Genomic DNA, 16,877 nt, shown 5'->3' on the forward strand with positions numbered 1-16,877 from the left:
TTGCAATACGAAATTTTATGGCAAGACGAGCTATTCCGCGAGAATTCTTTAGCGATAATGGAACAAACTTTATTGGTGCTTAGATTGAGCTGCGCGAAGCAGTTGACGAAATGGATCTTGGTTTACGAAATGGAATTTTAATCCACCTCTTTCACCACATATGGGAGGCGCTTGGGAACGTTTAGTGCGCTCCATAAAAACTGTTCTCTATAAAATAACGCCTACTCGCACACCAAACGTGGTAGTTTTGAGAAGTATACTGGCTGAAACTGAAAACATTTTTAATTCAAGGCCGCTTACGTATGTTCCTCTTGACGATAGCAATGCTGAAGCTATCACACCAAATCATCCTTTGTTGGGAAGTTCGAACTGCATGAAACCATATGCACTGTTTGAGAGCGACGCAGGTGTACCTAGAAATAGTTGGCTAGAATCTCATTGATATGCAGACAATTTTTGGAAGCCCTGGTTGAACAAAATGGCATAAGAAAGTCAAGCCATTAGGCGTCGGCGACCTTGTTGTGGTGGCTGACCCTTCATGCCCTCGCAATGTCTGGCCGTAAGGAAAGGTACTCGAGACGGGGTTAGCAAAGGATGGGCAGGTGCTAATAGCGGTATCGTAGATCAGCCGGCTTCAAAGACGTTTGAGACGTGGCTCGAGAATTGGAGTAGGGCGACGAAGGACTTCTTGCCATACTGGGGGTCGGATTGTTATCGCCACTGTCTAAAATCCATTACTTTCTAAAATTAATCTACTATCATCAATTTTATTATCGATAAGCTAGAATGTCATATGGGTCGTAAGATGAATTCTCTAACTGCGCCAAATTTTCTTGTTCGTTTTGTACTTCATCACGTTTTCATGCAAAAGGAGCAATTCGAAGCAATTTATAAAGAAATCGTCTTAATTCCTGGTTTTCATACCTTAAAGTATGTATAATTTAACCAACCATATTTATATTCATTTGAATGCAGAGTTTAAGGTGAATTTATATCTGAAATAGGAATTTTGAAAAAACTAAAACCAAAATTATGTGTGGCGAAACTATACAACTATACAAATAAATTGTAATCTACATCTTGAATTCGCAGTTTTCGTTCAAAGTTCTAGGAAAATCAGGACGCTCTCGTTCCGTTGGGAAACTGTCTCAATTCTTTAAGCAATCTACCATCCTGTGACCAAAGTTGCAGCCAAAAGGATTTGCATAAGAGCTTCCCGAACACATGTGCCCATGCTAATCTCAAAGTAAGTACAATATGAATTTTGCATTTAGAACCCAATCACCACACCTTCACATTGCAAAAACGATGCAATTAAAGAAGGTTACGTGTTATGCGTTAATTGTAATAATGCTTTTCGTGAATCATGCGCTTATGCAGTATCTGATCCCTCCGTGCAAATATGGAAATGTCTCAAATGCTTAGAATCGACGCCAGCGCCGTCAATTCGAAGTAGTTCAAGCCGTATTTCTAACTCAAATCGCGTAGCCGAACTTGAACTGCAACGATTTGAGGAAGAGCGCCATAGTGCGTGACAAAGGATTTATTGACAAAAAATATAAAATTAATGAAGCACATAATATCAATTTTTCCGATCGACATCGAGGAAATTCAGAGGGTCACATTTCGACAGTATCGATGTATTACGATACTATAACAGGTAATGTTGCGACAAATTCGATCAACGAAACTTCGTCACCTCACGTTGCTGAGAAATGTGGGCAAAATGCAAAGAAAAATAAAGCAATGTTTGCCAGTGAGGCTGCTGCTACAAAGCAGTACCCAAATTCCATACTAACCTGCCCCCTAATGCGCAGCCCGCTGCTTGAGTTCAGCTTACCGAATCCCCGCATACGGTCGCGCCTAGGACTTCGACAACGTCCGATATGCCTGCTGCTGGCAGGCAGCTAACTAATTCTTCACTTATTTGCGCGCCTATGGCATCGGAAACCTTTGATCAACCCGCTGCTATAGTGCAGCCAACAAATTCTGCGCTTATGTCCGCACCCATGACATCGAAAAATTTCGATATACCTACAGCCGGATTACAGCTGTAAAGTTCAGCTAGCGCTTACGTGCGCGACTTTGACATCGACTACATACGTTCAGCCCGCTGATAGGGCGCAGCGAACGAATGCAGTAGACGAACGACCTGGTATTGTGCGAGCCTGTGACGTTCGACGCAAGCAGCAGCTGCCGCTACACAAACCGCTGCTATAGCGCAGCTTATGCAGTCTCTGCCCAAGCCTTCAAGGGCAACACAATCTTGCTTAACTTCAACCGGTGCAAATACTGTGCCTATATGCGCCCCACAAGCAAACTCCATGTTTTCATTTTCGCAAATAATCACAGAGCCTCTTGCAACATATATTATGAGCAGCAATTTGTTGAGGACACAAATAAGTGCACGCTAGTCTGTGCCAAATAATTGCCTACCTTTTCCGGACAGCCGGAAGAATGACAGCTCTTTAATTCTACGTTTCAATGGTCAACTATAGTATGTCATTTAACAGATACTGAAAATTTGATAAGGTTTCAACAATGCCTTCGCGGCGAAGCTTTGCAAGATGTTAAACACATTTCCATACACCCTTCTTGTGTGAGTACTGCAATGTCTACACTTAAGTTGCTATATGCTCAGCCCGAAAAAATATTATATTCTGTAAAAAATAGATTAAAGCTACTACCACAGGTAAATCAAAATAAAATAGTAACATTTACATTTTTTGCAATTGGTGTAAAAAACCTGCAAACAACTATCGAACCTTGCGGGTTGCATGAAGAAATGAATAACTCAAGGTTGTTACAAGAGCTGGTAGAAAAGCTACCACCAATTTACCAAATTAGTTGGGGAACACATAAGCTTCAGTTAGCAAAAACTAATATGCGCCCAAATATAGCAGAATTCTCAAATTGGATTTATAATATTGGTTTATCAGCAAGCGCTGTTGTGTCGCCAAATAATTCAGTTCCTATTGATAAATCAACTAACAATAAATCAGGAAACAACGAGAAAATATTAAATACGTTTGCCTTTATCGACAAAGGCTCTTCAATAAGTTTATTGGATGAAGAAGTTGCTAATGAATTGCAATTAAGCGGTCAGCAACAAACATTGTGTTTGAAGTGGACCGGTGAAATACAGCGGGAAGAGAAATTTTCACAAAATCTAAATGTTGAAATTTTAGCAAGTCAAGCAAAGAAACTAAATTGAACGTACACACTGTGAGTAACCTGTCGCTGCCAATACAAACTTTAGATGCTGAGGCTCCATGTATGCAATTTAACGTTTAAAAATTATTCCAATTAAAGGTTACAATTACGCTATGCCTCGCCTTCTCATAGGAAATTAGGAATTCCACATACAATTCGAGAAGGAAACCGGTGACGATCAAGACTGCACTAGGATGGTTGATTTACGGAGGATGTAGTAGAGAACAAAAGTCTCAAGAATCTTTCAGCTTTCATATTTGCGAATGTAGTTCTGTTATGAAAAGTTACAAGAAATACTTAGTCAAAAGGTTTTATTCGTTAGAAAATATAGGTGCTAACTCATTATGTGGATGATTATTTGGATTCCTTTGATACAATAGATGAAGCGATAACAATATCTAAAGAAGTAAAGTTTATACACAGTCAAGGCGGATTCTACATTCGTAATTGGACAGCGAATGCGGACAAGGTACAGAAATAGCTCAATACCGAAACGCAGGTCGCAAGTAAAAGCCCAAATCTTGGCAACGATGTAGGTCTGGAGAAGGTGCTTGGAATATTTTGGATTCCACATGATGACAAGATCACTTTCAAACTATCAGCAATGAAATTAGAGAGCGAAATCTTCACCGGCGACCGTGCCCCTGCAAAAAGAGAAGTATTTCGCGCGTTAATGTCGATATATAATCCGCTCGGTCTGCTGGGCCCCTTTCTTATGTACGCAAAGACCTTAATGCAAGAAATCTGGCGCAGTTCTATTGCCTGAGATGAAACGATTTTGCCGGGGCAATTTTCAAAATGGCTCAGATGGGAAAAATACTTCCGGATGTAGAAAACGTTCGTATAAGTCGCTGTTATCTTAAAAGCTTCATCAACTACAACTCAACTTGATCAACTACACCCGAGTCGTGCGCGCTACTGGGTTTACGCTACGTTTCATTGATAACTTGAAATCGAAATTACGCAGACGAAATCTACAGTATGGAGAACTTATGCAAGAATAAAAAAGCGCAAAATTGTCTTGTACCAACAAGCACAAAAGAGTACAACCAGAAAAGAACCGATGATCTACTAAATAGGTCTAGGCAGGAAATATACAGAACCACGGCCACTATTACAGGGCACTGGCCGTTTGGCCCACATGCGAGTAGAGTGGGTATCCCCTACAATGAGAGGAGTAGGAGCTGTAGACAGGAGGGTGCCGAGGAATCGGTTACTCACATCCTCTGCGAGTGCCCAGCCTTCGCGAAACTTTCGGTCCCGAACTCTAGACAGCTATGTGCTTCCCGACTTAAGGGCGGTGTCAAACTGCCGCATCAAGGACATCACAGGTTTATTGTTTTAACCAAGTGATTTGAGTAAAGCAATACGCAGCGTAGGTCAGTCAACATATAATTGGTTCGAGGAGAAAGTGCATCAAAATGGCGCCTATATCGCTACTTGGGCCTGGCTCCATAGCCGGGCAGCACAGCAACCAACCAACCAAATCAAGCCCTTTATACAAAAAGTTACCGCATTTGAATGACAACAACATTTTGCGCATCGATGGCCGAATAGACATGACATTTCTTACAGGCGAGCAAGAGATACCGATAATTCTTCCAAAGAAAAATCCGATAACTACGTTAATAATAATGCACTACCACTATTTAAATAATGAAACCGTGGTAAATGGAGCTCGTCAAATATATTATATACCGCGTCTACGCGTCGTTTACAAGAAACATTTTCGAAATTGTCAAAAGTGTAAAATCCAAAAGGCCGTACCGCAGACGCCACAAATGCTAAGTTGCCTCGAGCTCTGCTAACTGCTCATGTAGCGCCATTTACTTTCACGGGCGTCGATTTTTTCGGACCCATTTCCACTACAGTAAATCGATACAAAGAAAAGCGGTATGGAGTTTTATTCACGTGCTTAACTATAAGTGCAGTGCAAGTCGAAATCGCGTATTCTCTTACCACAAGTTCCTGTATATTTGCAATACGAAATTTTATGGCAAGACGAGCTATTCCGCGAGAATTCTTTAGCGATAATGGAACAAACTTGATTGGTGCTGAGAGAGAGCTGCGCGAAGCAGTTGCCGAAGTGGATCGAAATGAGCCCGTTCGCACTTTCACTTCTTCGTTTACGAAATGGAATTTTAATCCACGTTTAGTGCGCTCCATAAAAACTGTTCTCTATAAAATAATGCCTACTCGCACACCAAACGTGGAAGTTTTGAGAAGTATATTTCGTATATTTTTTTACATATTTATATGTGATTATTTATTGCGTATTTTATGCCAACGGCGGCCGCCGTGGTGTGATGGTAGCGTGCTCCGCCTATCACACCGTATGCCCTGGGTTCAACTCCCGGGCAAAGCAACATCAAAATTTTAGAAATAAAATTTTTCAATTAAAAGAAAATTTTTCTAAGCGGGGTCGCCCCTCGACAGTGTCTGGCAAGCGCTCCGATTGTATTTCTGCCATGAAAAGCTCTCAGTGAAAACTCATCTGCCTTGCAGGTGCCGTTCGGAGTCGGCATAAAACATGTAGGTCCCGTCCGGCCAATTTGTAGGGAAAAATCAAAAGGAGCACGACGCAAATTGGAAGAGAAGCTCGGTCTTAGATCTCTTCGGAGGTTATCGCGCCTTACATTTATTTTTTGATTTATTTATGCCAACTTGCACTGACCCAGCGTTGCTGTTACATGTTTCAAATAAATATCGAATTTCAGGCTGGGATAGTCTGTTGTATACATATGTATGTACATGTGCATAAATGTGGCTGTATGTATGTACGTTGATTTTGTGATTCTTTTACTAGGAATCTATGATCTACCTACTTTGGAAAATGAAGTAAATACTTATATTCAAATATTTTGTTATTTCAGAAGCCGACAGCCGAACGCTTCTACACAAGACTAAGATCAATGGCAATCAGTCTATGACAAATAAAATGGATGTCATTAACATGCAAAATGAGATACCCCAAGGCATCGTATGTGTCTGCTGTCGATTGGAAGAACAAGACGGGGTCTGGTTTGTTGGCCAGTGGTGACGAGTCTAGTGTGACAGCATACATACAAAAAATAGGCCCAAATTTCGATTTGCTTGCTGATATCAGAAACGATATAATAGAGAGACATTGCATAGACGAAAAATAGTGTGAGGCAAGCTTCACAAAATTCTAGTAGGTCACATTCACCACTTACCACAGCAGAATTTGTTAAACTACCACTGTCTGTATTTGTTATTTAATAATTATTTGTACACTTTTTATTCAGCTAATGTGTTCAGAATTTTAACTTTTACTAACTAACACTCCAATCAGTGTATTTCTGTGCTTAAATTATGTTAAAAATTGTGTTAAAGTTTTTGGTGTGGTGAAAGTGACCTACTAGAATTTTGTTACGCTCCGCTGCTTTCCACCGAAGTTCGCGCATGCAATATCTTTATATTCCAAAATTTTTGCTGATATATTTGGGCAGCGTAAAAATGTAAGCACGCCGCTTTTTTCGATAGCCAAATTGATACGCAAATGAAAATCGACCATTCCTACTCAATTTCCTATGTCATACACAGAACCAGAACAGGACTCCGTCTTTGAGCCTTTCGCCAGAAGCCAAACTAGTACTCCTGAGCCTCTTTGTCTTCAAAGCAGTGTCGATTTAACGCAGCACAAGCAGAAGAGAACGTGAATGCAAAACCGTTTAATACACAACATAGCACTTTTGAGCATAAATTGCCACAACCAGAACGTTATCACCGATTCAACAACGAAAAAACAAACGGAAAAAATGCCTACTACTAACACCTTTAACGACCTCCTTCTTATTCAAGAAAGAAAACTGGAGTTAGAAGTTCAAAAACTAGAGCTTGAGAGGGAAAGGGGAAAAAATAAAGTACAACTAAAAGAGCTTGAATTAAAAAATCAAATTGAAATAAGAAGGATGGAACTTGAAATACAAAAAGAAGAGAAATTACAAATTCAAAAATTAAAATTAGAAAGTCGGGAAAGATTGAAGACGTATGAAATTGATTGTAAGCTTAAGTAGCTTCATTCTTGTGTTTTAACCAAGCATATGGGCACACTGCTTATTGTCATAGTGAAGCCCACCGAGACAAAGTTTAGCTATGATAGCATAGTTGGGAACAATGCATTAGATTTAAATTTCTACTACCACTAATTTTTTTAGTGGTAATGAAAACAATTCGGACTAGTACTTAATTTTTTAATGGTAAAAAATTTAATGCTAGTAAAAAACGATTCACTTAAATTATAATGGTAGTGGAAAATTTAATTTAAATCAAAAAATTTAGTGGTAGTAGAAATTAAAACCTAATGCATTGTGCTCAACTGTGAATAAAAGTCCTTTTCTAGCAGCTAGATTCACCACTATTAATTTACCTGCTTTGATGAACAAAAAATAGGTGAGTAAAATGATTTTGTTTGTTTTTTTAGGGTAATATAAATGTTTAGAAAATGAATTACTTAATTATATTTAATCAGATATTAATGGCAATAAATCCGCCTACATCAGCAATTTTTAAAGAAACTAAACATTTCAGTGCAATCGTTGTTGTTGTTGTTGTTGTAGCAATGCTCGCCCCACCTAATAGCCGCGACCAATCACAAATTGTCATCAATATCCTCTAACGGGAGTCAAAGGAAACTTGCCGTTTCAACAGGGGTGGACCATAAGGAAAGGGGTGTTAGAGGCGTTGGTTCCACATTACAATTAAAGAGATGGTTGGTGTCATGTGGGGACACATTGCAAGCGGGGCATACATTTTGTATGTCGGGGTAGATTCTGGATAGGTAAAAGTTTAACGTGTTACAGTATCCAGAACGAAGTTGAGCTATAGTGACACGCGTTTCCCTGGGGAGTATGCGTCCCTCTTCCGCGAGTTTTGGATACTTTTCTTTAAGTACTGGATTCACCAGGCAATTCCCGACATAAAGGTCCAACGCTGTTTATGGAGTTCACCAAGGGCCTGCTTGTGTTTTTTCACTTAATACGGCTGGGTTCTCAGGTGCCGTATTTCCTCAAAATGCTTACGGAGATGACTCCTTAAGCCCCTAGGCGGTGCTGGTTCATTAATCAGATGTCTGTTGGGATGCCCAGGTTTCTGGGTATTCAACAGGAACTGTTTGGTCAGCATCTCATTTCTCTCCCTGATGGGGAGTATTCTCGCCTCATTATGCAGATGGTGTTCTGGGGACATAAGAAGACAGCCCGTGGCGATTCTGAGAGCAGTATTTTGGCAGGCCTGTAGTTTCTTCCATGCTTGGCGACCATATGGGTGACGCGTAGCACGTAATCGGCTGGTTAATTGCTTTGTATGTAGTCATGAGCGTTTCTTTATCTTTTCCCCAGGTACTGCCAGCTAGGGATTTGAGGATTTTGATACAGCTCTGAATTCTCGTAACAATTGCGGCCGCGTGCTCACCAAAATGTAGATCCTGATCAAACGTCACACCCAAGATTTTGGGGTGTAGGACAGTCGGTAGCGTAGTGCCATCGACGTGGATGTTCAAACTGGTCGACATTTGGGACGTTCATGTTGTAAATAAGGTCGTGGAAGATTTAGTCGGTGATAATGCCAGGTTTCGCGAGGCGAAAAAACTGGAGAGATCAGGGAGGTAGCCGTTTATTTTATTGCATAGCGCATCGATCTTTGGGCCTGGGCCTGTGGCCATTATTGTGCAGTCATCGGCGTAGGAAACGATTGTGACTCCTTCCGGTGGTGAAGGTAGCTTAGATATGTAGAAATTAAACAAAAGTGGCGATAGGACACCACCCTGTGGCACCCCTTGTTTAATTCTCCTTGGTTTTGATGTTTCGTTTCTAAATTGCACCGATGCCTGCCGACCACCCAGATAATTTGCGGTCTACCTTTTAAGACATGGGGGAAGGGTAGACCCTTCCAGGTCTTGCAGTAACGAGCCATGGTTGACCGTATCAAAAGCTTTTGATTGGTCTAGCGCTACGAGTACTGTTCTATGGTGGGGGTATTGATTTAAACCGCAATTTATCTGGGTGCTTATGGCATTTATCGCGGTGGTAGTGCTATGGAGTTTTCTGAAGCCATGCTGATGAGGGGCTAGCTGCAAATTTGCTTGGAAATAAGGGAGCAAAATGGCTTCAAGCGTCTTTGCCACTGGCGATAGGAGAGATATCGGACGATACGACTCACCTATGTTAGCTAGTTTCCCAGGCTTTAGTAGCGGGACCACCTTGGCCATTTTCAATTTCTCGGGTATGACAAAGGTGGAAAGAGACAGGTTGAAGACATACGCTAAATATTTGAAACCCTCTTTCCCTAGGCTTTTAAGCATCGGCATGGCTATGCCATCTGGGCCCACTGCTTTGGATGGTTTAGCACGACCAATGACGTCCTCAACCCCTTTAGCGGTGATGGTGATTGGTGACGCGCTGAATTTGTGTTTATGTACGTGTCTATTGGCTCTCCGTCTATTCTTGTCGACCGTAGGATGCATATACATATATTGTCGCCAGAAGGCGCTCGCGCATTTTTTCGCATCCGACAGCACTTCGTCGCCAAAGGCGATGGAAACTTTGCTTTGTGCTTAGTCGGATTCGATAGGGACTTTACGGTGGACCTAAGTTTACCCACACCGGTAGAGAGGTTAAAACCTCTTAGGTGCTCCTCCCATTTCGCCCGCTTGTGTTCATCCACAAGCAATCTGATGCGTTGGTTTATATCCCTTATTTGGGGCTCGCCTGGATCAAGCTGTCTTATAAAGTCACGTTCTCTCTCTAAGTTTGCGGCCTCCGCCGGGAAGTGGGGCCGGATTTCGGGAATTCTCCCGCCGGGAATGAAACGTGCCGAGGCGGATTCAATGACCTTACGGAAGGCACGCTCCCCTTGGTGGGCATCAGTCGAGATAGGGAGGGCAGCAAAGCGGTTGTCTGTAAAGGATTTATAATCTTCCCACTTTCCTTTTTTGAAGTTTATGAAAGTGCGTTTTTCAGTGACGATGAAGTCGGCGGTACGCTCGAGCGAAATAAGTATGGGCAGGTGGTCGGATGCCAATGTTAGCATCGGCTGCCAGTTGACGCAGTTTACGGGTTCTGCGCTCACGATTGAGATATCTGGCGAGCTGTGGCAGCTTCCTACCATATTTGTGGTGGCGTCTCCGTTTATTGTGCAGAACGTCGTTTCTTCTATTTGATCCGCCAACATCTCACCCCTACTGTCCGTCCGCAAGTTTGAATGCCATAGATCATGACGGGCATTGAAATCGCCTAAGATAATGCGATTGTTGCCAGTGAGTAAGGCCCTGATATTAGGGCGGTATCCACAGATGTTTATGATTTCTAGGTTTGCATCGCCTGACCGGACAGATAGGCTTTGACGTTCTAAGCCATTGTCCTCGCGGTCGATGCCAGGATCAATTACATAATATTGCACAGAGTGGTGTATGATAAACGCGACATTTCCGCTCTCGCGGTCTTTCCTGTGGACATTATACCCAGAGCAGGTCTGCAATGCAGATCTTGCTGTGAGTTTAGTCTCTTGAATCGCAGCAATGCGGATGTTGTGCCGCTTCATGAAATCGACTATCTCCGTAATCTTCCCAGTTAGTCCATTACAATTTAACTGCAGAATTCTGAAGTGCATAAGGGGAGACGCCGCCACTTTGGGGGTAAGTGATGGGTGACTACGCCTGGGTTGTGGAAGGCCAGGGCGCAATTGCTGTTGTGGCCCTGGGACTGGGCGTCCTTGGGCAACCATTGGGGTACCCGGATGATATGGGTTTGCGACCTGGCATCATGGCGCGATGAAACCCGTTGGGGGGTTGCCGTCGCGGAGACCAGAACATCTAGGAAAGAGGCACCACCCAAGGCAGGAGCTGCATTGGGCGGATGTCGCAAACCTATATATTCTGTGCTGGTAGACGGTGCAAACGGAGGTAGGGACTAAGAGTCTGTTTCCCTGACCTGCACGATTGCTGCCGGAAAAGAGGGGGGGGGGGGGGGGGAGAAGACGGAGGCAGGCGCTGATGCTCAGCATTGCTACCAACTCTACTACGAAGGTAGTAGTTATGAGTGGTATCAGCTGTTTGAGTTATTGGCGCCGTGGGGCGCGAGCAGCAGCGGGTACTTGTTGTGGCTTGCTGAGCAGCGGCGCTGCTGGAAGGTAGTGGGGGGGGGGGGGGGGGGGGCGCTTAGGCGTAGAGTACGGGACGCCCTTGGGCGTGAACAGCAAGGAGTCACAAAAGATTTATAAAAGTTACGTGGACGTCGGGTTTTGGGATCAAGCCCAGAACAACCTGTCCGATGCAACCATCCCTTGCACGAGACACACTGAACAGAGTATGACCGTCCTAAAAAGATTCTTTTCCGGCAGATGCAGCAAAACCATTTCTCAGGACCGGGGTCAGGAGACGGACCCGGATTGGATTCGATGCCTTCCCGGAGTAAGAGAGTATGGAGCAGTCCTGCTGCAAGGAGCTGCTGGGAGGATGACAATTTGTGGGAGGGACGAAACAAATTAAATGGGTTCACACTGAAATGACAGTCCTTGGTCGGGAAAAATCCCGAGTCGCTCCGGTACATAGAACTGACTGCCTTGGGTCAGTGCAATCGTATTTTTGTTTAATGAAATTTTACATTTTCAGTTCTTTAATTTAAAATTTTGTATTACAAAATAAAAGCGATTTCAAATGTAATGAATTATAAAAATTAATAAATATGAATAATTACAAAATGGATTGTGGAATTTTCCAAATATATAACAAAGATTAATGTGTGTGTGTGTGTGATTTTGTGGAGAGAGGGAAGGGAGTAGAAATAAAAATTAGAACAGGAATAGGAATAAAGCCCCCATTACTGATACTTAGCATAGACTTGACTTGACTTGGCGTAAATTTGGCAACTTAGCCACGATTATAATCCACTTGGCGCATTCAATCTGTCATCATAATCAGCGTTGAAATTTATTTTTAAATAAATGTCAATTTGTATGACAAAATGTCAAAATGAAATGGAAACAAACAAATGGCATCTCAAAATGTAAACGTCACTTAGAACTTACTTAGAAAATCAAAATTAAACAGACTTCTAAGCCAAGTTAAGTGTTGCTAAGTTTTGAGTAATCAGTAACATGCAATGTTCATTTAACAGAACTGTAAGTGACAGTTCTCAAGCCAAGTCAAGTCTATGCTAAGTATCAGTAATGGGCCCTTAATTATACGATAAGAAACAGAGGCAGTGGAAAAGACGGAGAGAAAAATTGGTGGGAGGATGAAAATTGGTGAGATGAAGAGGAAGAACGAGAGAGTAAGTGGAAGGAATAAAAAGGGAAGGGGGAAGGAGAGGGGTTGGTATGGTTATAGGTGTAGAGAGAGGATAATGTGATGCTTGCAAAAAAGTTAGAATAGCATGCCGTTTTGCTTCACCCTCGCTGCTAGACCAATTTGGTGTCTCAGGCCCCTCTTCATCCTCGCCACCAATATCACCCTCAGTTATGTCGGTTATGTCAATGTTATCGTCTTTTTGCTGTATGACAATTTTGTGTAGAATTACACATACTAATATCCACCTACAACCAAAACTTAACCGACTCATTATTTCGTATCGTAACTGTGAGCTCTTTTAAACTGTTAAAGCGCTCCTTCAATACCCCATAACAATGCTCAATTTTTATTCGATATTGGCTAAATTAGCGGTTAAATGCATTTCGCTGATGAGAAGTCATTTCTGTAGAGGTGGATCTGAAGGGAGTTATAACAGTACTTGTTAATTTATAAGCACTTTCGCCTGCCAGCCATTGTGCACCTGTAAACAAGCTTGAAGCTTGGGTCACTAAACTACAATTGTTGTATATTCTGGCATAGTGGACGCTTCCAGCCGAGCCGAGCACCAAATGACGGATTCGTAGCTTATAGTCGCACACAGCCTGCGCTTTCAACGAATACACATGCTTCCTAGAAAAGTAAGCTTCCGGATCGTCAAGCGGTTTCTCGGCTAACTTTATTTCAGTGCCATCAACATAGCCAATACAGTGGGGAACTCGTGAAAAGTTTCAGCCACTAAACTTTGACGCTCAGCACTGTCTGGCCAGTATACAAACTGATGTCTCAGCTTGAAAATGGCTTGAAATATTCTATTCGTCATGTTCTGTATAAAGATTTGGTATTAATTATTATTTTTCAATAAAAAAATGTAAGTTCTACCTGTATTGCTCCGCCATCGCTAACACCAAACAAACTCGCAATTTTGCTTAGCGTAGCACCCTCCCCACTTGAGCCCAGGTGATATAAAACAATAAAAAGTTGCGTTTCTAGTGAGAACTGCTTGCAAGAGCGCGGACCGTTGAATATTTCGTCGTCCTTGATCAAGTCATACAACACTTGGAACGTTGAGCAGCTAACTCGGGCAATTGTTCGAAACCTTCTTTCATCTAAGTGAGGCCATACGTCTTGCAAAAACTGGTGAGATTTAGGGACGGAATGGTAAACAAAGTCACACCCATACCTTATCTCAGTGAATGCAACCATAGCAAACGTGAAATCCTCCCAAATTTCGTCCTGTTTCCTTTTTTTATTTTCTGCAATGAAAATGGTTATTACATAAGCCATCTGGCCAAAAGCACAAATATTACCGTCATTTTCATCAGAAATCTCCAACATCAGCAAGTCATTTACAAGAATATCTTTTAAAGAGGTTTTAGTTTTAATTTTTCACTTAATCTTGGCATTTTTTAATTAATAATAATAATGAAAATTTTTTTTTACAGTAATACAGCTGATCGACAATTCAGTTTATCAAGAGTATTACTAGGTGCGTTCCTATAACAGCGTGTGTAAATGGATATAATTTTACACCTTATCAAATTATATGCTTTCATGAGTCCCCCTATTGTGTTTGAAGTGGACCGGTGAAATACAGCGCGAAGAAGAGTTTTCACAAAATCTAAATGTAGAAATTTTAACAAGTCAATCAAAGAAAATAAAATTGAACGTACACACTGTGAGAGGCTGGCGAAAATCCTTGGGCTGAACCCTCCCAGAGGGTGCCGGCTGGTAATAGCACAACAGTTTCCTCTTCCAGGGGAGTGCTAGCTAAGTTTGAGAATCATTTCCGTCTGTGCCCCAGCTCCTTAATAGCTCAGGCATATGGAAATGGTTTTTAAACGTGGCCTCAGGGTGGGAACCGGACCACGCCCAGTTGAAAAGGTGGTCGACCCCTAATCCAGTGTGTTATGCATTTCCATGCCCATTAGATGGTTTGCAGTCAGGGGTATCCGACTGTATTTTTACGGAGCCTCCCGGATACCGGTCCACCTCCGGGAGTAACGGCGACTTGCTGCAGCATGTGGCTCTACCGCAGTCGACCGCATTGTTCCCCTTTCCTTTTTTTTAAGGCTGCCAAACGGCCTCATCTTAGTAGGCAGCCGACGAACCAGTTAATATGAATAAGCAAAAAACCAGGCTTCGGATCCCTGCACGGGTAAAGATGCCGCCCTTGGACTAGGCGTTAAAAAAGTTACCAATCCTCAAAATACTTCTCGGCCATCTGTGCAAGCTAGTGGAAGGACTAAACGCCTTGAGGGCAAGTCCAATCCCGCGGCAGCCGGCAAAGCTAGCCCCAAAGAGGGAAAGAAGCGTCCGACTGAGCAAGCACAGGAGGCCCGTCCATGTCCGTACCGGGCACCTCTCGCCAGCAGGGTGGAAACAGCACTAAGTCCTACACTGACAAAAGTACTGCCTCTACCGGTGCAAAGCTATCTGGAAAGCCGGCTGAACCCCTTGAGGGTTCCAAGGCAAACACGCGAATTCCGATTTCGGTCCGCAACCAGCGGAACATCCGCAACGCCGCCAAAATCGTTGAGAGTTTTGGCAACTCTCCCAGCGACAAATTGACGGCAGAGCAAAAAATTTCTCTGGCCTGGGCCAGGAAGATTATTGCTGCCAAGAAGAGCAGCAATAACAACCCCATCCCCCAAAGAACTGGGACTACCTCTTCTGCCACCAAACAATCTTCTGACCCGAAGATGCCGGCCTTTAAAAGACAAAGGTCTATGGGAAATGGGTCGAGCGTTCCCAAAAGGCACAAGCCTTCGGCCACTACTCCCCCTGCCCTGACCAAAACCTTCAGCGAGGCGGCTAAGGCCAACTTTACGCTGGCGGTTTTGAACCGCGGTCACCCCAATGGGAACATGACCCCGGATAACTGGAAAGATGACCTTAACGGCCTTCTCAAGATCTTTAAGGACATCATGACCAAGTATCCGGGGCCGGCTCCCACTATTCGTGATGCCGGCTGGCACCAGGGCAGGGTGAAGCTTGTTTCCTGCGCCGATGAGCGCTCGTGCAAGCTCTACAAACTCACCATAGCTTCGCTAGGACAGCTGTGGTCTGGGGCCAGCTTGGATGCGGTCGGTTTGGAAGAAATAACGAAGCTTCTCTCTCTTGGCTTGACGAATGTGGTGGAGTTTTAAGCTACGGCTTCTACTCCATCACATTGAAAATTCGAAGGGATGGCACTAAAGAAGAAGCAGCGGACGAAGGTGAGCCTGTACCTCAGGGCGAGGAGTTAGACGGAAACACCCCGAGTGGATCTGCTGCCCCTGGCCCTGATGAAGGAACTACCTCCGCGCCGGAAGATCTGGTGGGTGGGGATACCGCCTCGAGCGTATCCGCAACCGCCACAACGAATCTCGGGGACCCATGCAACACCTTGAGTGAACATTGGGCCGATATCGAACTGGCACGCAGCACTCCGGATGCCGAGAGCGATACACTCTCGGTATCTGAGTTTGCGGGCCAGTTCTTTACTGGCATGGACGAGCAGCTTCTGCTGGAATCCGACCCGTCGGATGCCGAATTCGACGATACTATCGTAGAGGAGGCATCCGAAGTTGCGGATCAGCAGAGGATGGACGTCGATGCGGAAGCCGACCTTTAACGGGCGTGCAGGTACTTCAAATAAACCTGCACCACTCTAAGGCAGCCTCGGCTGCCCTAATCTTACGCCTCAGCGCAACAGATGAGGACGTCGTTCTAGTCCAGGAGGCTTGGGTCGTTGGCATTCTAAGGACTATCAGCTGGTGACACCGCCCGGGTATTCTAATAAAGAAAACTCTAGTATTTATTCTGCTATCTCTTTTTACCGACGAGGGCTTTACCTGTATTAGCCTCGAGCTACAGGAGCGAACGCTCTGGCTGATGTCCGCCTATCTGGCGCACGACCGCCCAACGTCTGTACAGGACCGGCTCTGCAAAGCGGTACGGGAGGCCCATAGCAAAGGGTGCACCATAATAATCGGAGCCGATGCCAATGCACATCACACCGCTTGGGGCTCTACCGACATTAACCCTAGGGGTGAGTCTCTTTTTGATTCTATTATTAACAACAATCTAAGTATATGCAACTCTGGAGACAAACCAACTTTTATCACCTCAAATAGAAAGGAGGTTCTAGATATTACTCTAGTTTTAGGGCCATTCTCTGACCTTGTTAAAAATTGGAGAGTTTCCAACGAAAACTCCTACTCTTATCATATGTATATCACTTTTACTATGCTTTTACGTATATCGCCTAGGGTGGCTTACAGGAATAGGAAACGTACGGACTGGAACCTTTTTTAAAAAAGTCCTATCCGAGCCTCTCCTAAGAAACGCTTCTCACGGTAGGTCGAGCCAACCGCTA

The 16,877-nt window shown here is 43.6% G+C and overlaps 1 pseudogene; it reads right to left on the minus strand.

The window, feature by feature from the left end:
• Positions 1-5,025: 5,025 nt before the first annotated feature.
• Positions 5,026-13,923, minus strand: LOC137238589 (putative nuclease HARBI1; annotated as a pseudogene).
• Positions 13,924-16,877: the final 2,954 nt, after the last annotated feature.

The sequence above is a fragment of the Eurosta solidaginis genome, chromosome 1 (genome assembly GCF_040869045.1).
Source record: "Eurosta solidaginis isolate ZX-2024a chromosome 1, ASM4086904v1, whole genome shotgun sequence".
In the NCBI taxonomy this organism is placed as follows: domain Eukaryota; kingdom Metazoa; phylum Arthropoda; class Insecta; order Diptera; family Tephritidae; genus Eurosta; species Eurosta solidaginis.